This window comes from Caretta caretta, chromosome 2 (assembly GCF_965140235.1).
Source record: "Caretta caretta isolate rCarCar2 chromosome 2, rCarCar1.hap1, whole genome shotgun sequence".
NCBI classification, from domain to species: Eukaryota; Metazoa; Chordata; order Testudines; family Cheloniidae; genus Caretta; species Caretta caretta.
Window position 1 is genome coordinate 21,131,169 of NC_134207.1, and position 23,669 is coordinate 21,154,837.

A 23,669-nucleotide genomic window follows, 5' to 3' on the forward strand; every position below is an offset into this window, starting at 1 on the left:
CATTACATTAATGGCTGTTAAACTTAAATTTACAGCTTTGTTTTGTTTTTAAATTGACGATAGATCTGGGCTGACACTGAGGAGAGTGGAATTATTCACTGACGGGCCAGGATAGTTTGTTTACCTGCAGTGTCCGCAGGTTCGGCCGATCACGGCTCCCACTGACCGCGGTTTGCCGTTCCAGGCCAATGGGGGCTGTGGGAAGTGGCGTGAGCTGAGGGATGTGCTGGCCGCCACTTCCTGCAGCCCCCATTGGCTTGAAACGGCGAACTGCGGCCAGTGGGAGCTGCGATGGGCCGAACCTATGGACTCTGCAGGTAAACAAACCGTCCCGGCCTGTCAGTGGATTTCCCTGATGGGCCGTGTGCCAAAGGTTGCCGATCCCTAGTCTAGATAATCAGAATGGTCCCTCTGGCTTTGAAATCTGGCGGTGTTGTTCTTAGTTTGGCCAAAACCCCACCGGATTTGGCTTATGCCGGAAGCGCTTGACAGCTAATCAGAATACATGATTATCAGATAAGCCGCAGAATTGTTATGAATAAGCGGAGGATGGCTCATTCATTCTCTATAATTGATGGTTTAGCTTTTATGACCTCCCAATAATTAAAGCATTAGCCATTTGTCCTTTATGGCCAATATATTACAGTTTATTTTTCAAATGCTCAAAGCGATTAAAGATGATGGATGGGAGAAAGAAAGAAAATAAAGAAGTTAAGCAGTGAGATAATTTTCTTGAGACAAGACACTGTACCTGGCACTGGCATTCAGTTCACTATCTGTGGACAAACCTTGCTTGGGTTACTGACACGAATAGTCCCATTGATTTTAGTGCGATTACTGTCTTCAGGGAGTTCAACCCCACAATGAGTCATTTGTATAGAGACTGGAGCATGGACTGGCAGAGGAATGGATCTTTCCTGGCTTTCATTTTTATTTATACAGTAACAGCAATTGACATTTAGGAGCGTTACATGCACAGAGGAAGAGACAGTCCTGTCCCAAAGATCTTTCAAATTAAATAGACAAGACAGAGACAAGTAATATTATCCCCATTTTACAGATGAGGAACTAAGGCACAGAGAGATTGACTAGGGTCACACAAGTTCATGTCAGTGCTGAGAATCAAACCCAGAACTCCTGGGTCTCCATCAAGAGCTTTAATCACAGGATCATGCTTCCTCTCTAACATCTATGATTTATGCCATGAATACCACATTGCGAGTTATATCACTTATTTGTAATCCCAAACGCCCTGCATTCGAAAAGCCAGGGTTACACATTTGGTCCCCTGGTAGGTTGAGAGCTAAATTGAAGCATAATCTAGGGGCTGCAATTTATGGACCTTAATTGATTAATAGACAATAATTAATAACTTCACAGATGTGTCCTCTACAATTGTAAATTAAGTTATAAATAACAGCAATAAAACTAGGGTGACCAGATAGCAACTGTGAAAAAACAGGACAGGGGGTGGGGTAATAGGTGCCTATATAAGAAAAAATCCCAAAAAACAGGACTGTCCCTATAAAAACGGTACATCCGGTCACCCTAAATAAAATGAGCTGTAATATGTTCATACTGGAAGGTGCCTTCAACAAAAAGGATAGGCCATGCCCTTTGTGCGTGTAATAAAACTGCCATTTTACACTCCTGTACTGTTTTTTATCCTATAATCCCATAAAAATATACAGATACAAACAAATACAAATGCAAACAAATACCCCTCACCCCTCCAGTACCTAATGGGGGTGTGTAAGTGATCTTGGCTGCATTTGGCAGGTAGGTGAAGTGAGAGCAGGTGACCAACTTTTCCAAACCTGGGTTCCTAAATTTAGGCACCTAAACAAGAGCACCTTTCTGTTCTGAAATGCTGAGCACGTGCCACTCCCACTGACTTCATTGGGAGTTTACCTGAATAATAGATCTGAATCAGAAACTGAAAACCCAGTTCAGCAACTGGTGCTCCAAACAGGTCTGCTTGCAGGGGAAGGCACTCTTTGCATTTGTACAGCACCTAGCGCAATAGGGTGCTGGTCTGTGACGAGGCCTCCAAGGTGTTATAGTAACACAAATAATAAATAACAACAGAGAGGGGGATTGAGTCAGGACCCTCAGGCTATGGCCCTGTTTATTTACTGGTAACTATTTCTGTAGCAACGTAAGCCTGCATGGCAATTTACAGACAGAGAGGGAATTCCTGCCTCAAAGGGTACATATACATCGGATGTGGCAGCAAGTCTCAGAGCCAAGGTCTGCAGACTCAGGCTTGCGTTCCAGCGCTAATAATAGCCGGGTAGACATTTGGAAACTCGGCCTCTGAAGCTCCCCCCTTCCCTAGGGTTCAGGGCCCAAGCTCCATGGTGCATTGCACTTTACACTGACCCAACCCCTCCTGGTGAGTACACGCGGCGCCGATGCAAAGAGCCAAGTATGCGCGCACACAAGCGATATACTAACTGCGGCTGCTGTATGCCAGTGTAACTTGTGGCGGCAAAACCTTCCCGTGTAGACATGGCCTTAGGAGTCAAAAGTTGTGCCTCTTTAACAATACCCATACGGGTAAACTGGTACAACCCCTCTAGTGTGTATGAAGTTGTACTGATATAAAGAATTATTAATAATTATCATTTATATTACTGTAGCACCTCGGAGCCCTAGCCATGGACCTATGTGCTTATAGTAATATATCTTAGTCCTGTGAATGAGCTATTCTCATATAAGCACATTTATACAAGTATAACTATGGCAGTAAAAAAATCTCACCCCAAACTGACATACTGATCTAAACGTTGCCTGTACACCAGGCCTCAGTCTCATTGACTTTAAGTGAGTGGCTCCAGGATGCCTAAACTTTGCAGTGCTGAGCTTACATCTCCTTTGTGGATCTAGCCCTACATGCCTAAGTCACTTATAGGGTGACCAGAAGTCCCGATTTTATAGGACAGTCCCGATATTTGGGGGTCTCTCTTATATAGGCACCTACCCTCCACCCCCCTCCCAGTGTTTCACACTTGCTATCTGGTCACCCTAGTCATTCAGATCTTGCAAGGCTGGGCAGAACAATTTGAGAATACCTTTAAAAATCTGGGCCTAAGGCCATGTCTACACTACAAAATTATATCGATCTAATTTACATCCGTATACATACAGTTATAAAATCACTTACGTGTGTGCACACTTAGCTCCTTGTGTCAGCAGTGCGCCTCCTCACTAGAAGCAGTTGTATCGATTGTATTGTGAGATGGCTCCTGAAAACCTCCTCACTAGAAGCACTTGTACCGATTATATTGTGAGATGGCTCCTGAAAGCCGGTAACAGTCAAAATAAGCAGCACAGTGTCTACACTGACACTGCGTCAACATAATTACATTGACTGTGGCTCTGTGCTCACCGGTGCTGGAACTCAGGGTGCAGCACCCCCTGGCGTGAAGTGGTTTCCCTTATAGACAGGGTTTACAGTTTGGTTCAATGGCGCTCAGCACCCCCATTATAAAAATTGTTCCAGCACCCCTGTCTATATGCTTGGGGGTGGGTGATGTTACTAAATCAGCGTAAAGAGGCACTTACATCGACAGGCGCCATATTTAAGTGAAGACACTCCCACAGCGAGGTCGACTCAAGGCAGCTTCTGTCAACCTAACCATGTAGTCTAGACCAGGCCTATGTCACTTTTGGAAATTTTGCCCCCCTCTCAAAAAGAGAAGACATAGATGAGGTTCAGGGGCAGGTCGCTAAAACTTTTAGAGGCTTGTAGGTCATCAGTCTGTGGGGAGAACTGGGATTGTGGTATATCAAGGAAAAAATAAGAGGTATGAATAACAATAAAGAAAGTAAATTGGTCACTACTACTTGTCCTCACAGAATACAGGGAGGGAAAAAAAGGACAGTCAGGGAAACTGAGAGAAAACGCATTTAAAAACGAATAAAGGAAATGGTTTTTGCCCCCCATGTTTGTGGAACTACTGGCCACAAAATATCAGTAAAGTTAAGTATTTAGCAGGATTTAACATTTCATCCCAATTCAGCAAGATACCTAAATATATGCATAATTTTAAGCACAACAGTTGCCCAATTTAGGAGAAAATATCCAGTTATATTAGACAGGATTAAAAAACAATGTTAATGGATTTTGTGATGCTGGCTGACCAGGTGTCAGCTCATGCCAAAGCCCCTAGATCTCAGCTGAACACTGAGGGCTAGTCTACACTGGCAACGTTACTGCCTTGGCAGCGCTCTAACGTGGCTTGTGCAGTCGCGGCAGAGCGCTGGGAGAGAGCTCTCCTAGGCTCTAAAAAAAACCACCTCCACGAGGTGTGTCGCTACCAGTTTAGGTCGACTTACCCTGGTGTCTTCACAGTGCTGTGTTGATGGTAGACACTCTCTGGTTGACTTCTCTTACTCTTCTGGGAAAGCTGGAGTACCGGGGTCGACCGGAGAGCGCTCTGCCGTCAATTTAGCGGGTCTTCACTAGACCCGCTAAATTGACCTCCTGCTCCATCGATTGAAGCAGCGTCAATTTCCCCGTAGTGAAGTCCAGCCCTATGGGCAGGTGTACACTTAAAATTAAGTGAAGATGTTCCTGCGCCAACGGGAGAGAGCTCTCCCATCGGCGTAGTTAATCCACCTCCCTGAGAGGTGGAAACTGTCGATGGGAGAAGCTCTCCCATCAAAATAGCACTGTCTACACAGGGGGGGTAAGGTCAGTATAATGACATCATTCTGAGGGGGTGTGGATTTTTCACACCTCTGAGCGACTTAGCTATACCAACATAGGTCTGTAGTGCAGACCTGGCTTAAGCATCAGCAAAGCATGCCCAGTGCTTGGCCTGGGTTAGACCTACAGGACATATAGAGCTTGCTTATTGTAGAAGCTTCTATTACTTTTTGAAATGTGAGATTGGAACTCATTTGTGTGTGGTTATGTTTACCTGCTTTAACCTTGTGAATAACTCTCTTGTTTCCTTTTCCTAGTAAATAAATCTTTAGATAGTTTATTATAGAATTGGCTACAAGCATTGTCTTTGGTGTGAGATCTAAGGTGCAATTGACCTGAACTAAGTGACTCGGACTGAATATTGCTGTGATCATTGGTGTAAGGCACCATCTGTCACAAAGGTAAGCTTACCTGGGTGGCAAGACAGATCGGAGTACCCAAGGGGGTTATCTATGACTCCATGTTAAGTCTGGTGTAGTGCCTGAGGAGTTCACACTTGGTTGATGAAATCTAAGTATAGAACTCACAGCCAACTTGGGTTTTGTGCCCTGCTTCTTAACAATTTGCCCTGAGGCTGGTACTCACTGTCTTAAGCCACTGTAGGACAGTTTGACAGATGTAATCTTTGTACTCCAGGGACCAAACCAACCACTGATTGACAGGAGTTAGGAGGAAATTTCTTCTCAGTGAAGGTTATGCATTATGGTACCCTACAGGGTGTCTTGCACCTTCCTCTGAAGTATCTGGTACTGACCACTGTCAGAGACAAGATACTGGACACACTGGACCAGTGATCTGATCCAGTATGACAATTCCTGTCAAAACTATTTTACAAGTGCTGAAAACTTTAAGGGATATTAGCTACTGCACTCTATCTATTCCGACATACGAGTTGGCCACATTCTATTCTCGCTTGCACTGGCAAATGCCAGCAAAAAAATCAACGGATTAAATATTAACAATTCCTTATTTTTGTACAAGTTATAACAATGATTTTTTAAAATTAGTTCATCCTATTTGGCCCATCTTTCCTCCAGCAGTTCAGATGTTAATCCAAGTGACAGAAAACAGTGCAAATTGAAGTCAGTCAGAGCTAGGTCCAATCATCAGCTGATGATTTGTCCCGATATGGTATACATACCATAACTCACAAGCTATGCTGTCTCAATGCCATGATTCTCAAGGATTTCCTTAACTATTAAAAGAGAAGGTGACAGTAACTTTTCTTGCCAACAATTTTCTTTGAAGAGAACATTAGAAGCTAAAATGCAACAATGCTAAAATTTCAGGGTAAAATCCCCCCAAATTCTTTTGAGTAAAGGCTCAAACTCCAATTCTGCAAGGCATTGCAAACCTCTGCACTCATGTGTAACCCCACTGAAATCAATGGGGCTCTGCAGGGCGACAGGGATCTGATTGCTCGGAGCTGCAGGACCTAAAGTATTCAAGTCTCTTCTGCCCATGGCCATCTATCCAAGGTACTTGACTGATCCCCATATCCAAGTATTGGACATCTCGCAGTATCCCGGTGAGGTAGGAAGTGCTGTTATCCCATTTTACAAACAAGGAACTGAGACACAGAGACAAAGGCCCAGATCTCAAAGATTTTCAGGCACCTAACTCCCACTGATTTCAATAGGAGTTAGACACCTAAATACTTTGAAATTCTGATCCCAAGTGACTTGCCCAAGGTAACAGAGCAGAGAGCTTTAACCCACATCTCTTGTATCCCAGGCTAGTGACCTAACCCCTAGACAATCCTTTCTCTCTATGGAGAGTTTAAAGTCCATAATCTCCTGGGGCTCATCCCCAACTACTATCCTATTATTTCCATGCAATGATGGAAAGTAGTGGGGGATAGAAATGACGTTTTTGGGGTGGGCTTTTTGGTTTAACCCCCATTCCAGCAATAAATAACTTCCTGGCTGCTTTGTTGAGAAACTGAAGCTCCCTAGTTAGCCTGAGAAAAGTTCTAATAACCCAGTTTGGTTGACTCTTCTGATCTTTTGAAACTAGAAGTTTCTTCTGCCTTGGTTCCTTTTGTCATCAGGAGACAATAACAAATGCTGCCGTCTGCATTCTGCTTTTAGGCTAATGGAGGGGGAGAAAACCAGCTGTCCTGGTTTTGGAGAGATAATTATTTGCTGTTCTAATTCTTTATTTTATCGCCTCCTCTTTATTAATCGATAGTAAAGTAGGGGGCATTTCTTCTGCCTTCTGCTTCTATTAAGAGAAGGAAAGTGAGTGAAGGGACAATGCATTTCATATTGTTCCCTAAAACCAAAAGAGTTTGCATTTGTTCCTAAAACAAATTTAGGTGCTGTGTATTCCCATTAGGGTACCCTTGCTATTATTATCAGTTACACTTTTCTTCAATGTCACCTAGCTTTGTGCTTCAGAGAAATCTGCCAGCCCCCTCTGTGGTGTCCCTATTTATAACCTCAAGCTACAAGGAGGCTGGCTGAGTTTAAGAACAATGGCTGATAAGAAATTCTCCCTACAGTCCTTATCAGTTCATGTGAAGTTGAGTTCCCACTGTTAAAAGAACCCTAATTCCAGCCCTGTGCTGGCAATCTCCCTGTGATCCCACCACAGCAGGTAGTTGACTAATTACTCCAGTCCATCATATAGCATTTGAGTCAGAATGTTTTTAAAAGTAACTTCATGTTGCTGTGAATCTTGGAATTGTGACTGTGAAGTGAAACTATCGTAAAATGAAAAGGAGGACTTGTGGCACTTTAGAGACTAACAAATTTATTTGAGCATAAGCTTTCGTGACCTACAGCTCACTTCATCAGATGCATTGTAAAATGAGTGTTTTTTCTACTCTGATCTGAAACGTCTGACATATCTGCAGATTACTTCACTTAAGCCCAAAATCTGTCCTCCGGCGTTTTTTTTCCCTCTCACTTTGCTGGTGTAAATCCAAAGTAATTATTTAATTCAGTGGATTTCATGTTACACTGTTGTAGAAGAGACTAAAATCAGGCCCAGTTTTTTCCAAATTTATACTGGTGTAACTGAGAAGAGAATTTGGCCCTTCGTACCTACCACTCCCCAAGCCAGAGACCCCCAAGATTGTCTGGGTACTTTTACTGGTTACTTTAAATGGACAACTGATGTTCAATTTCTTTCTCGATGCAATACTCCATGCATCTTGAACGATTTCACATAATCATTTGAAAACAGCTCCTGGTTTATTATTCTTGTTTGAATTTAAATATTTAAAGGCCAAGCCTTGCAAAGGTTTTCTTCAATACACACAGGTTTACAGAATATCCCAGATCATTAAAGCCCAGTCCTGCAAGGTGCTGAGCACCTTCGCCTCCCGTCATTACAGGATGAGATGCTAATAGCGCATGGACCAGATTTACTTGCTGATGAAACCCAGGCTGATGGCCCCTGGTAGTCTATTGGGATGAAAGTGTGATGTGGTGAGTCAAAGCCCTGCAATCCACCCACAGCCTTGCTCTGCTAGAGGACTGGTAGGTGAGGTAAGGGCATCTGGAATATATGGTGATTCCCACCAGGAAACCAGGGAGGGGGAGAAATCCCCTGGGGGTTCAGCTGTTCCTGACCCTAAAAGGAGTAAATAAAGCCCCATGTGCCAATTTAATCATTACAAATACATGATAAAGAAAACCTTTACAAAAAATCCAGCTCCTTTTGCACCAAACAGCTCCACAGTAAGAAATAAGATGCTGTAAAAACAAAATGAAAATTTCTTGTCTCAGTATAATGCAGGGATCGGCAATGCTCCTTTCAGGTTCATACGGTCGGAAAAAGGTTTAGTGGAAGTCAGGTCACTGAGCCTGTCTGTGCTCTCAGACACTAGCATAGATCAGGGCCAACTCCAACAGAGTTACCTGCGGATAAAATCAGTGTACGCAAGGGGAAAGCCCAGTCCATTCCCTTTATAGAAAATTAAGTGCAACTCCGTTAGAAGAGGTGCTCCTGAAATATCACACTGAGCCTCTAGGGGACTTGTCCCAGGACTACAGCGGCAATGGCTACATAATTCCATTTCTCAGATTGCCTAGGGTCCAGCGTGACGATAGAACTGGCTAGCACCACTACCAGAACCAATCATAAACCAGAACTCAGAGACAAAGGTTTGGTTTAACTTTCGGGTTTGGATGTGTTTGGAGGTAGCAGGGAGAGAAGCATCACAGCCAGGGAGGCCCCTTATACCCTCCACGCTCTTACCCAAGGGGAAACTTTGAGTCCTTTGGGGACTTCTGGGACAACGAACAGTGTCAGCTCAGCAGAAACCAGAAACCCAGGATTGCTGAGGAGTCAAGGTCAGGCTACGAAGAGCCAGCCCAGCAGCGCATTTAAATCCAGACCAGAGAGCCACAAGGACAATCTTACCATCCTTCGTGTGGATGCTTTGTGTGAACATCCATGTTTATTTATTTGGCTGTTGTGTTTTAAGCCAGCCACCAATTTCAGCTCTGCAACACCTATCAAAGACTGAGCCTAAACTCACTATTTGCCTACGCTGGTGCTGGGAAGGAGCCCAGGCTGGTTTGTACTGGCTGTAAATGTTGGGTGGGGTAGAGTTTGTGTATTGTTGCTTTTGTCTTTTATTATCCTAAGCCCTTTTCCATTGTTCCCTATCCGGAGTTCCCCATACCTAATAAAGCCCCACTTACTGTTTTACTACTCTGGGAATTGTGATAGCTATTTTATTATTTGTGCTCTAATGGACAATCCTCTGTATGAGAGGTTTCAGAGGAACAGCCGTGTTAGTCTGTATTCGCAAAAAGAAAAGGAGTACTTGTGGCACCTTCTCTAAGGTGCCACAAGTACTCCTTTTCTTTCTCTGTATGAGAGTGGGTGTTAAATATTTTTTCCAAGGGACAAGCCCTCTATGCTCTCTGCTCTAGGAAAGATTTTCTTGGGAGGAGTCACCACGCACTCTTATAGGAGAATCCAGGACCCATACCCCTTAGGAAAAAAGGGAGAAAGCTGCAGTCATGCCTCAGGGCCAAGTTACCTTTGTATGTTTCATTTCCCCTATTTATCAAGCACCATTCCTTTTGCTTATTTGCATTCCTGTAGCTCTTCAGTGGCCCCAGTCGAGATTGAGGCCTCATTGGACAAGGCACTGTATAGATCACATATTAAGAGATAGTCCCTCCATGGAAGAATTTATAATGTAAAGCTCTAGTCCTGCATCCTGCTGCATGTGGGGGGAGACCTGCATCATTACAGAGCCCCACTGATTTCACCAGGACTCTGTGCAGGTTGCAGGGATGTTCATGCAGAGTCAGCTGGAGGATCAAAGCCTAAATGGACAAGACAATGGGGTAGAGAAAGGAAGAACACCAAGCTCAGATCTAGAGCCAGTTGGGCAATATTTTTTGTCCCCTTCCTCCCAAAAAAAGTTTCAATGAAAATAAGTTTTTGTTTGTGTGAATTGTGAAGGGGTTTTCATTGAACGCCCCCCCCCTTTTTTTTTTTCAATTTTTGTTTTTCTTACAAAAGCCTTAAGTTTTCCACCCAGCTGTATTCATATCCAAATCCAGTCCTTTGAATCAATATTCATTGATTCTCCTCTCACAACACTGGTGCAAAACTTGCATTATTGCAGGGATCACCAGGTTTCCAATGAAGCACTTTACTACCATTAAGACACCGTACATTGCATCTTCTCCAAGAGCTTGTTTAGAGATTCTGTTCATTCTAACAGTGCAAGGATTCTACACACTCCTAGTGTTTAGGTTCACCTAGGCCTAGATGGTGTGATGTCTTTGGCCATGCAGGGAAAGAATGGCAAGCAGGGACTTCCTCCTCTTGTGCTACTGCACTTAGACATCTCACGTAGCAGCCCCTTGGCCTTTTCCCATCTCTGTCTCCTCCGATTCTCAGGAAAGAGCTATGTGTCCCTCTACTCAGAGCTACTGCATTGTACAGGGACATATTAAAATATTACATAAACCCTTCACACACTTCCAGTTATTAGGGGAGGGAAAAGAGGGCAATAGCTGGGACAAGAAGATATAGATTATCTTTGCTGCAGCTGGAGTGAGGCAGGGAAGTGTCCGAGGCCCCTTGCGAGATTACAAAGCACTAATTCTCTCTAGACTACATGGTGATCTTTCATTATGCCTTTGCTTGCCCACAGTTCTACATTCAATTTCAGTTGGATGGCATGAAGGGATTAGGAAAGTTGGAAGAAGTGAGGATTCATATTGAAGCTCTACCAAGTACTCAGAAGAAGAAAAACCTTTAAAAAAAAGATACCAAACAGGCTTTTAGTCCATCAGCACCGAATGTTCATGAGAGATACCTTGATAACTGTTGAAATGCCATTCCCAACTCACATGTCTCTGTCATTTGGGCTAATTAGAGTGGTTTGCTTGTACACATATGTAGGTAAGGTGGTGACAGGGTTTCTATTATAAACTCAGTATTTAGAATTTGGCAGTGAAAAATTGCTTTGGGCTAAAGCTTACATGGTAAGAGTCTTAAAAAAACTCACAACAGGATCTTACAGCCACTGGAAGCTATTTTGTGCTAGGGAAAGTAAAATCAAACAATTTGGCAAATCACTTTGAGGATTTTGTTCTTTTTTTAAAAACTGATCATTCCATTTTTTTTAAATGGCTACTGAACTGTATCTACTGCGCTTTCCATAATGTTTTTTTATTAGACAAATCAATAAGTACATTGCAAAAAATGCATCACTACATTTTCAAAGGCTTGACTGTAACAGCTCTAAAAAAAATCCAACTGATCCTAGGAGACAAATAGGTTATATTTTTAAAAAATGTTTCAGCTCATATAATGGTCCATTAATGCCTCAAAAGCTATTTTCCAGGTTTAGCTTTTAGACCATTTTAAAATCCACCCAAGGATTAATCTTTTTATGCTTACAGGTGTTATATATAAGTCAGCGTAATCCAAATATGACAAATAACCGTACGCATCGCACTTTCCAACACTGCTATCATTTTCCTTAAGTCAAAATCCACCAATTCAAACACCATTACCTAAATCTATGCTGATGGCAAAGCTCTCTCAGCAGCAGGGCCCAGACTTGGAAACTCACTTTCTGTAGGAATGCAGTGAAGCACAAACCCAGCCACTTTTAAAAAGAGCTTGCAAGACCCATTGTGTTTACGTTGTGGTTGCTTAGATGACCTGGGCAGACAACAGGAGTCATGCTGAGTTTGGTCCCTCTGGACTGTCTCTGACTGAGCTCTTGCATGTCTCAAGCTGTGTGATGACCAGTCATAATGATGATGGGCACTAAATAAATGCTTCTAAATTGTTTCTGTGAAGCATCAAGCCCCAACATATTCCTAACTAGCAATCTAAGAAAACAATTCAGTGTAGCTTTTGTAAGGGGAGTGGTCAGTTCAACAAAAATAACATTTTACTTACAAAAAGAAAAGGAGTACTTGTGGCACCTTAGAGACTAACCAATTTATTTGAGCATAAGCTTTCGTGAGCTACAGCTCACTATAAGCTTTCATGAGCTACAGCTCACTTCATCCGATGAAGTGAGCTGTAGCTCACGAAAGCTTATGCTCAAATAAATTGGTTAGTCTCTAAGGTGCCACAAGTACTTCTTTTCTTTTTGTGAATACAGACTAACACGGCTGTTACTCTGAAACCTGTCATTTTACTCACAGGACTGCAGGCTGGGAACTTGCTGCTTTACTCAGCTGCATCACAACAGAGTCAGGGAAAAACTCCCACTTACAAAACAGAAAGTAAGAGTGTGGTGGAGCCTGGCTCCATACCATAATACTGTAGGTAACCCAGTCAATCTTATTGTGACACGCCATACCAGGTGCCAGACCAAGGCTGTCAGTGTCAGCTGAGCACTGACAAATGTGTAGCTAGAAATCAGACAAGTTCACTGACATGTTAGTATTGTTCAAAATAGGTGTTAGACTTGTCAGGATGTGTTCAGTGTTAAGACTCTATAAAATGCTTCTAAGTTGCTGCATGCACTAATCTTATTTGTGATGTCTGTATCCCAGGCCCCAAAGTAATATGTAAGTTTTGCTTTATAAGTGTAAAAATGCGTGCTCTGAAATTGTGAGCTCAGACAGGAGGAGTGCTTCCCCTCACCATCAAGGAGGAAACTAAGTGGGACATTGTGAGACATCACATTACAAAGACTTGGCTAATTGCCCCTACTCAGACTATGTGGAGAATGTCTTGTCCCATCAGCTGAATTCTGAAAGAAAGAAAGAAAGAAAGAAAGAAAGAAAGAAAGAAAGAAAGAAAGAAAGAAAGAAAGAAAAAGCTGACATGAAGATTTTTCATCTCTTTGCTGTTTGGACCTCTCACAGGGCTGGAGCTAGGAAACAAAAGCTGAGATCCCCCAGGGTCAGCCTGGGTTAGCTCAAAAAGACATTTAGTGCTGACAGATTACTGTATCTCTCTCACCTTTTGGAACCATAGACTGTAACTCATTTGTAATATGTTGCCTGCTTTAACCTGTAAATAACTCTCGTTTTTTTTCCTAGTTAATAAACTTTTAGTTAGTTTATTACAGGATTAGCTACAAGCATTGTCTTTGGAATGAGATCTACAATACAAGTTAACCTGTGGTAAGTGACTAGTCTCTTGGGACTGGGAGCAACCTGAATATTTTGTGATCTTTGGTGTATGTGACCATTTATCACTAAATCCAGATGGCCTGGGTGGCAAAATAGCCTGGAGTACCCAAGGGGACAGTCTGTGACTGCAGGGTGAGACTATTACAGTACTTCAGGAGTTCACATTTGTTACTGAGTTGGTGGAATCTAATTATGAAACATAAAACCAGTTTGGGGTTTCTGCCCTGCTTTTTGACAGCCTGCCCTGAGGCTGGCACTCACGATTGTGAGCCACTCCAGACAATGTGACACCTGTCAATCACTTAACTACAGTAACTTTTTTTTTTTACATTAAAAAGTTTTAGCTTACTCAGTCGACCCCCGTTTATCTGACCCTTCATTATTTGCTCTCCATAATAACCAGCGCACACAGGTCCGGAAGCAGGCGATCTCGCCTGTGGCCACTAGATGGCGCTGCAGCCTCACACTCTCCCTTTCTCTAAATTATCTGAATTTTTGATTATCCATCTGGACCCAGTCCCAGTTAGATTGACTAAATGGGGTTCTGCTATATTGTTAAGTGTCGCTGCTGAGGGAGGCTCAGTTATAAAATAATTTACTATATGTGCCAAAAGGCTGTTTAATATGCCTGTCATTTATCTGACTTTTCAATAAGAATATAAACATACAAAGCAAATGTATGTGTTCCATGTTCATTTAGTCAGAAATCGAATATGAATTCAGGCTCTGACCCTCCAAGACTTTTCTCTCTCTCTTCATCCCAAAGCTCTAAGCCTGTCATTTTGCAGACACAGGAGCAGTACTGAGTTGCTGTTCAATCACGTACCGTGTTCCTCGATTAAGCCCAGCCTGGTCACGTCCCTGCATATGATGTCCCGTCATCTAGTCAGTGGTCACTCCCTAGGTCTGACTGACCTTGGTTGTATTTGCATTATTATCTTTGGCATCCTGTCATCTTTTTTTATCTTCTGCAATGTCCCCATCATTGTAATCTTTTCTGTTGTAGCCAATCCTGTACCCTGAGTTCACATCATGCTCTCCTTCTAACTTCTTCATTGGTCTTCAAATCATACCACTGCCCAACTTCTCATCTTCCAAAGAACTCATCTCTACTGCCTCCAGCCTTCTGATGTCTGTTTCATTTCATGCAGCTGCTTCCAGATCATAGAGGAATACTGTTAGTACACTGGTTTGATACATTTTCACTCTGATACCAAATATAATGCTTTTATCAGTCAGCACATCCTTCAAGTGCAGTACTTATGGCTAAGGCACAACTCCTTTTAATCTCATTCTTGATGGGACCATTGGTACTGTTCAAGATTTCTACGTACACATAAGATTCTACTTGTTCTATAACTTCACCTCTGCTGCATTCCAACATTGTCTCTGTCATTTCCTTTCCAAATTGTAACCATCTTTTTGGAATTTGTCCAAGTTGACCACACCAGTTTTCCCAAGGTTGAGAACAGTTATTATTCATTCAAATGTGTCTGCCAGGTGTATGACGACATCTGCATAAGCCAAGGTGTTTAGCTCTAAATCACCAGTGTCACACTCTCCAACTTATCTAACATTCTTAGTGCCCAATTCAAGAACATGATGGAAAACTGACAGTGATTCCATGTCCCCTTGTTTTACATCAAACTTTGACTTGAACCAGTTGCTTAATTTTCCACCAAGTCCTACAGTACAGCAGGAGTCTTTGTATATAGCTTTTATAATTGCAATTATCTTATCTGAGACTCCATATGATTTTGCTGCTTCCCCTAATGTTTCCTTCCAATCTGAATCAAATGTCTTCATAAAGTCAATGAAAGCAGCAAACATCTTTAATCCCCGCTCTTGTCCGCCATCCCCTCTGAGATGGTCAGAGCATGAGTATCTGGTTAATACAACATCAGCCTCATCTGAAACCTCATTGTTCCTCACCTATTACTTCCTCAGAAACTGAACTTAATCTGTAGACAATTAGTTTCATCATGATTTTACCCGGTACTAACAATAACTTTATAACTATTCGGACTGGCACGATCTCCTTTCTTCAAGGCTGGTAGAACTATCACCTTTAGCCAGTCATCCAGTACCTCCTCTTGCTCCCCTACTTGCTTGTATATTTTTTCTAATGCTTTGATAGCACTTGTCCCACCAGCTTTTAGCAGCTCAGTTGTCTTATTCATTTCCTGCACTTTCCCAGTTAACGGCTTCACTGCTCTTTCTATTTCTTCTTCTGATGGTGGTTCAGTGCTGATATCCATTCCACCTTGCAAGTTGCCCTGTTCATCTAGCATAGTGGTTCTCAACCAGAGGTACACTACCCGGGGGGTATGCAGAGGTCTTCCATGGCATACATCATCTAGAGATTTGCCTAATTTTACAACAGGCTACACAAAAAGCACTAGCAAAGCCAGTATAAACTAAAATTTCATACAAACAATGACTTGTTTATACTGCTCTATATACTATACACTGAAATGTAAGTAAAATATTTATCTTCTAATTGATTTATTTTATAATTCTATGGTAAAAATGACAAAGAAAGTCATTTTTCAGTAACAGTGTGCTGTGACACTTGTATTTTTATGTCTGATTTTGTAAGCAAGTAGTTTTTAAGCGAGGTGAAATTGGGGGTGTGCAAGACAAATCAGATTCCTGAAAGGGGTGCAGTAGTCTGGAAAGGTTTAGAGCCACTGATCTAGTATGTCTAGAATGCTTGCATCTGGATGAACTACAGGGTTCAGCACTTTGTCAAAAATGCCCTTTCCATATTTCCAGCACTTCTTCGGCATTTGTTGTCAGTTCACCAGTAGCCTTTTTACTGCATGTATCATTGACCTAATTGTGTGTTTCCATGCAACTTAACCTTTTTTGTATATTGTTTTCATATCATGCTTTCTTGATGCCTCCTCTTGTTGATGAGCCTCTTCTTTTTAAAACTTTTTCTTTTCCAGTCTTCACCCCCTTTGCATAATGCTTTTACTTCTTCTGCATTCCCAGCAGTCTTGGCTTGTTTTCATTTTTCCTGTCATGTTCTTGTTTTGTTGCTTATCCAGCTTTTCCTGGTTTGCCTACACCTTTCACTAACTTCCTCCACTCTGCTTTGCATCGCTTCCTTGAATATTTCCCATCCCTGCAAAGGCTTACATTAAATACTTAATTTATGCATGTGATTAATCCCATCGCCTTCAGTGGAACTACACGTGTGTAAAATTATGCACATACATAAGCCTTTGCATGGCACGGCCAAAATAAAAAGTAAAGCAAAAGTGAGTGATTTGGCCAACAATTCATACGAAAGAAAATTAAGCCTTCAGCTATGAAAATATGAAAATCAGGGTTTAACTTTTAATTGGAATGTTAGCTCAGAGTTCATGATAAGCCCTGCTACTGGGCCCAAGATCATTATCAATGATATTATGCATAAAACTCTGAAAAGATGCACAGTTTCAAAGCTGTTTTTCTTGGACTGTTGCCCATTGTGTACAGTCAGAGAGAAAAAAATCTGATCTTTGTGGAGGTTCCTTGTCTATCCCTTTTTTTTTTTAAGGATGATGTGTTATCTTTTTGGTAGCCTCCATGCTAACTCTGAGCTATGAAGGATTATTTAATGTTTTCAACTAACCATTGCAAGTCCATCTAATGATTTTGGTACTGACCCTCTCTTACTGCCTCAAGTAGTCCCCAAAGATTCTGCTTTTCGTAATAAACTCAGAAGCCATGAGTGATTTGATTTAGTCCATGTTGTAGCAAACAGGCCTGTGCTGAAAAGCCTCCTGGGCTAGCAGCCCAAAGCAATGGATGAGGCATAAGAGGAGGTTACTCACCTGTAACTGGAGGTTCATTGAGATCTGTGGTCCCTATTTGTATTGCAAACATGGGTACGGAGGTGAATGGTGAGCATGTGCACCCATGTTTAGAATACATATAGGGACCATCAGTCGAAGAAGAAGCTGCACCTCTCCAGGAGGCATTGTACCTCCAAAACACCTCTCTGAGGCACAGTTCTCTCCCTGCTTTGTTTCCCGGGAAATTCTGAAATTTTTGTTTTTATTCTGATTTGAGATGAAAGCAAAATTTCCTGCAAAATGGAAATTCTGGTTCCCACATAGCTCTATAATCTGTGCCTTTGACAGGAGAAGATACCTAGCCACTAGCAACATGTCTACCAAATGCCAACTGGATTGAATTCCTCAGTACTGCATTCCTTCTTCTTGTGGTAAATACTGTTGGAAGTTCAATATTAATCTGTGTTTTGTTTATTTGATATTTATACTATGGTTGGACCCCAAGGCCCCAGTCAAGTTCAGGTCCCATTGTGCCAGAAGTTGTATAAACACAGAAGATGATAGTCCCTTCCTCGAGAAGCTTACAGGCTAAGGGTTTGTCTACATTACCCGCTGGATCGACGGGCAGTGATCGATCCAGTGGGGTCGATTTATCGCGTCTAGTCTAGATGCGATAAAGCGACCGCCGAGCGCTCTCCCGTCGACTCTGGTACTCCACCGGAGCGAGAGGCACAGGCGGAGTCGACAGGGGAGAGTCAGCTGTCAACTTACCACAGTGAAGACACCGCAGTAAGTAGATCTAAATACATTGACTTCAGCTACGTTATTCATGTAGCTGAAGTTGCGTAACTTAGATCGATCTCCCCACGGGTGTAGACCAAGCCTAAGTAAAGATACATCTAGTGAGCATAACAAAGAAGAGAGAAGGAAAGGGAGATGAGAGCACCAGTAATCAGAACATGCAGATTCATGTTCCAAACATCACTGTTACAAATCTGGGGGACAGAGGAGGGGTGAGAAGGAAAGTGTGAATTCATAAGAGCATGGCAGGAAGAAAGGAAAAGAGACACTGAAGAGAAGGTAAATGGAAGTTGTTTCTGCCCACTCATGTCTGGTACAAGGAACACTCCTCCACTGCTGCTCTCTAAAACTCCTTTCTGCAGTTACCTTTGCTGTGCCTAATGTACCACTCTGATCAGTTGCAATGCCTTCAAAACAGTCCAGCTGGCAAAGCAGGGTACCAGCCAGTTAGAGACAGAGGAAACTGCTATCTGAACTCTTAAAAAGTATGAATGACACAAGGAAGAGAGGTTACAGCAGCATTGTAAGATGAACACAAACAGGAGAAAAGGCATATTGAAGGGAGAAGGACAGAGGGAAGTGGACAGGACGGAGAGAAGATAAAAGGACCAAATCCTGGTATAAGTGGGTGAAACTCCAGTGATTTGAGGGCCACCAGATCAGGAATGGACAGTAATGATAAAATCCCAAACACAATGTTTAGCCCTACCTTGGTTGGAGCCCATCCATCTCTCACACAGACCTGACGGGTCTCTTTCTTTGGTAACATGCCAATTCATGCCAGTATCATTATACTCGCAAAAAGAAAAGGAGTACTTGTGGCACCTTAGAGACTAACCAATTTATTTGAGCATGAGCTTTCGTGAGCTACAGCTCACTTCATCAGATGCATACCGTGGAAACTGCAGCAGACTTTATATATACACAGAGAATATGAAACAATACCTCCTCCCACCCCACTGTCCTGCTGGTAATAGCTTATCTAAAGTACCAGCAGGACAGTGGGGTGGGAGGAGGTATTGTTTCATATTCTCTGTGTATATATAAAGTCTGCTGCAGTTTCCACGGTATGCATCTGATGAAGTGAGCTGTAGCTCACGAAAGCTCATGCTCAAATAAATTGGTTAGTCTCTAAGGTGCCACAAGTACTCCTTTTCTTTTTGCGAATACAGACTAACACGGCTGTTCCTCTGAAACCTATCATTATACTGAAACTGAGTTGAGTTGCATCCAGCTACACTAGTGCCCCCCTCCCCCCAAAATCATCAGTTCTTCCCATTTCTCTTCCATCTCCTCTTTTTTTCCTTCACTTTCTCCCCCATCCCTTTCTCCTCTCTTCTGGGAACACCCCCAAGAATTCAAAAATATGGGGTCAGAAGGGAAACCACCACATCATGTCTACTTCACCAGTTGGCTGTAGGTAACCCACTGATGAATGTGTTTTGCAGGTACTGCACTGGGCCAATCCACAGAGGATATGAATGGTTACAGCCACCAGCTGCAGAGCATTGGCTCGTTAGCTCAAGCTGTAGCAGTTCATGCATTTTAGCTCTAGAAGTCCCCAGTGTGTTCGCCAAGCAACACAGCTGTCACATAGCCATCTGCACTACATCACTGAACACCTGCTTTGGCTAGCAACAACCCATCTGTGCATGTTAACTATGTAATTTAGTGTAACGAAATCGTAGTTCAGTGTTTTAACTCCTTCCATGCTACACATGCTTGTGGTAATGCATCAGCCAACAAAATTACAAAGCAGAAGGACGTAAAATGTCATAGAGGTGCCATTTCGGTGGAACAAAGAATTGTTTCTTTAAAAAAAGAACAAATACTGTTTTCTCTGCAGTGATGAAAATGCAAGTTTGATCTTAGTTAGGTATGTTCTGACTTGGCAGGGAAATAATCTTCTTAACTGCCACAAATCTTTACATGTTTTAACTTGCTTAAATTTGGCTGCCAGATTGGACACAATATTCTAGCATACAAGTATTTTCCATTTGGATGTGCCCTGTTTTTTATTTCATTTAGAGTTCTGATTACAAGAACCCGAGCTAGAATTTCTGTATCTTTGCTGTGTAACCACGGAAACCAGCACTAATTGTATGTATCGTTGAGTATTAAATGTATTCAAATTTAACTCATTACTTTGAAAATATTAAGGGTGGTTTTTCTCTTTCTAGTTATCACCTTAATACTTCACCTTGCCTTCTTGCTTATAAGCAGCTCTACTCATAAAAAGATAAAAGCATGTAGGTGAAAATTACATTCATTTTCTTTTATGTCACCAAGAACAAAAGTCATATACATGTTTGATCACCCACTCCCTTCTGCTATGGTACTAGAATGCATAGGGTTACATTTCATGTGAAAGAGGTGTCATTCTCACAAGCAAGTGCAATAAGGATGAGGGATTCCAACACCAATATTCTGAAAGAGATGACCTTCATAGGATCCACACAAGTTAGCCTCAATTATGTGTGTCCCTGTTATGGACCAGAACTCCAGTGTGCCAGGCGCTGTACAAAGAGTGAACAAAGAGTGTCCCTTCCCATCATCATGGTATCCAAGTGCCTATTCTGAGACTATAATTCCTTTTGCCGTGTCCAACTTGGACTGAATCTACAGGTGGAATTATAGCCCCAAAGCTCCCTCACAGCAATATCCTTTGAGCCTGACCAGAAGTGATCACCTCTAGGGCTGAAAATGTAGTTTGTTTTCCACCCCAATGTACCTGTTGTGATGGCAGGTGTGTGACGTGGCCATCTCTCTGCTGGCAGTAGGACTGAGGCCATTAATTAACATCACTAAAGTGTCAAACACTTGTTCAGTTCCAGTTTGCAGTGAATTGATGTGAGTGACCCATAGGCAAAAGTTTGCAGTGCTCATTGCCCATCCATGGAGTTACCCAGACACCATATCAATGTTCTCTTGTTTGTTAGTGCACATTCTTCTGAAGGTGCATTTTTAAATGTCACTCACAGGACTGGTTACCGATGAGGAAGATGGAATAGAGTGCTTCATCTGACTGATTACACCAGTCAAACACCACACCTGGAATTTCTATGAAGATTTTAAAATGGATTTAATCTTCTATCATTTATTAACCTAAAGCAAACACTTTGCATTTCATCATCAAATGTCAAGGCAAAACTGTCTTCCTTCAAACTGTCGCGTCTGGTAGATAAGAGAAAGAAAAAGAGTATCTTTAAAAAGTAATAGCCAAGCAAAGAGTCTTCTATTAAATGGTCACAGATAAATCAGCTTTAGCAATATCTACTCACCATAAGGGGCTCTCTTCATTGGGTCTAATGACACCCATGCAAATCCAAGGAGAAAGGATCATCTGAGACTGTGAATTGAAATGTAAAAACCAGGACAGTCATTGACATAGTTACCTGTTTGTATCCTATATGATATCAGTGAGTAGTTACCTTTATGATTGTGGTTTGTCCATGTGTCGTTCTTGCACCCCTATAGTGAATCACGTCAAACAATCATTTTTCTCAGAAAGTCAGGTAACTGTAGATTGCACAGTTGTTGTAGCCATGTTGGTCCCAGGACATTAGAGACACAAGGTGAGTGAGGTAATATTTTTTATTGGACTTTCTTCTGTTGGTGAAACGGAGAAGCTTTCGAGCTACATAGAGGTCTTCTTTGGATGTAGCTCAAAATCCTGTCTCTTTGACCAACAAAAGTTGGTCCAATAAAAGCTATTACCTCACGTACCTTGTCTCCCAAAGTACCTGTAGAACAGTTTTCATTTAAGGGAAGATTTGGTAATAAATACACATTTGAGAAGGAGAAGAAGAGTCCCTGTGAAGTCAAGTTAGATATGTAGGAGAAGCCTGTGTTTGTTTACTAGCCAGACAGGGTAGTCAATTATTTTTGTCAATGTCCAAATTTCTTGGTCGAGGTATAGTGAAGATCCAAATCCCAGAAAAACCTTTTTTACACTGCAAGTGCCCTTGTTCAACATACAATCCTGTGTAATATACCCAGGGCTTATTGCTTCTATTTTTATTGCATTAAATGAAAAATAAAATCAAACCACTGTATAACCCAAAAATAATTTTCAAGAAAGATGTAATAAACTATATCTGAGACGTTGAGAAAGTACATAGATAAAATGTCAAATAAATGCAAATATTAGCATGAACGCACTTTCAGACAACTGTTTTCAGTTCTGAATTTGTTTTGAGTTTACAAAGAGTATTAACTTTGGTTTTGTCAAATAAAATTATTGGAGGCATATAAGCCCCCGATTGCCCCCACCTAGCTCCCCTTCCCAACCCCCCAATTATCCACCGCTCAGCTTAGTGTTACCATATTTTGAGTTCCCCCCAAAAAGGACACTGCTGTGGGGTGGAGAGGGAGAGGGTGGGGGAGCTGGAGAGGGGTGTACTGTGAGGGGCACTGGGGGTGCTGGATGGGTAGTGTGTACTAGGAGGGGGTATTTGGGGAGTGCTGGAGGGGTGGGTGTGTACGTATTGGGAGAGGGTATTTGGGGGGCTTCTGGAGGGGATAATTGGGGTGTGTGATGGGTGTGTGTGTACTGGGAGGGGTATATTTGGGATGTGGGAGGGGCATTTGGGGTGAATGAGGGGTACGTGTATACTGGGAGTGGGTGTTTGGGGGTGCGGGACAGATGAGTGTGTACTGGGAGGAGTATTTTAGGGGTACTGGAGGGCGTATTTGGGTGGTGCTGGAGGGGGTACCTGCAGCCTCACTCTCAAGATTGGGGGCAGTGCTGCTCCATCACGGTGGCAGGGCAGCTGGTACAGGCCCAGGACACAGCCTCTTCCTGTGGGCCTTTCCCCCTACTCAGGGCAGGGAGCTGGGGCCTGGCTCTGTCACCCCTCTCAGCCGGACTCTGAGGCCTCATGGCAGGGCAGGCGGCCCAGCCAAGAGGTGCTTGGCAGTTTCACTTACCTGGGGACCAGGTGGCCCAGCTCTCCAAAAACTCCCGACCAACCACCAGCTCCCCACCCGCTCCACCCGGAGAGGATCCCGCCACCCCACGCACTGAGCCTGGATGCCAGCTCCTGATTATTCACCCATACGGCCCACTCTCCCCATCCCTGCGCTGCTGCCAGCCAGCGGAGGACAGAGCTGGTGGGACTGTGGTTACAGAAGCAGCTGTCTGGGGACACCCTGCACCCTACAGCCCAACCCAACCGACCTGCTGCCTGCTAGGGGGGCCCTGTGCTGGAGAGCGGGCCGTGGTCTGCCTATTGACTACCCCTGAGTGAGAAGATAGGAAAAGGTCTATCTCTGCCACAGACTTGCTGAGTGGCTTTGAGAAAAGTCACTTATCCTCTGTTTACCTGTGTTGAATAGGTGCTCACAAGTAAGTATAATAAAATAGGTACCATAATACCAACCTCCCAGATGCTGTGAGGATTAATCACTATTTCTGTAGCAATTGGATAGCCTTGAAAAAAGGCACACTGGCACTGCAAAGACTCATTATATTTTTATCACATCCTCCTCCATGGTTAATAGATGTATTGAAGTTCTATGCTACATAGAAGTCTGCTTTTAGTTAACTAAACATTGTTGAAGATAAGGGCACTGCCTGTTTGTGTCACTTTCTGGAAATGAAGAGGAAGAAGAACCATCATGACTCTACAGCTTTCAAATGGTGTTCTCCCTCCAACCTACAGCCCCACAATAGAGTGAGCACCTGATCCTGCCAACACTTACTCTTGATTCATCTCAATGAGACTATGCTGTGAATTCAGACTCCTTTATAGGTCAGGCTCCCTTTATACACAGGGTAAGTAGATC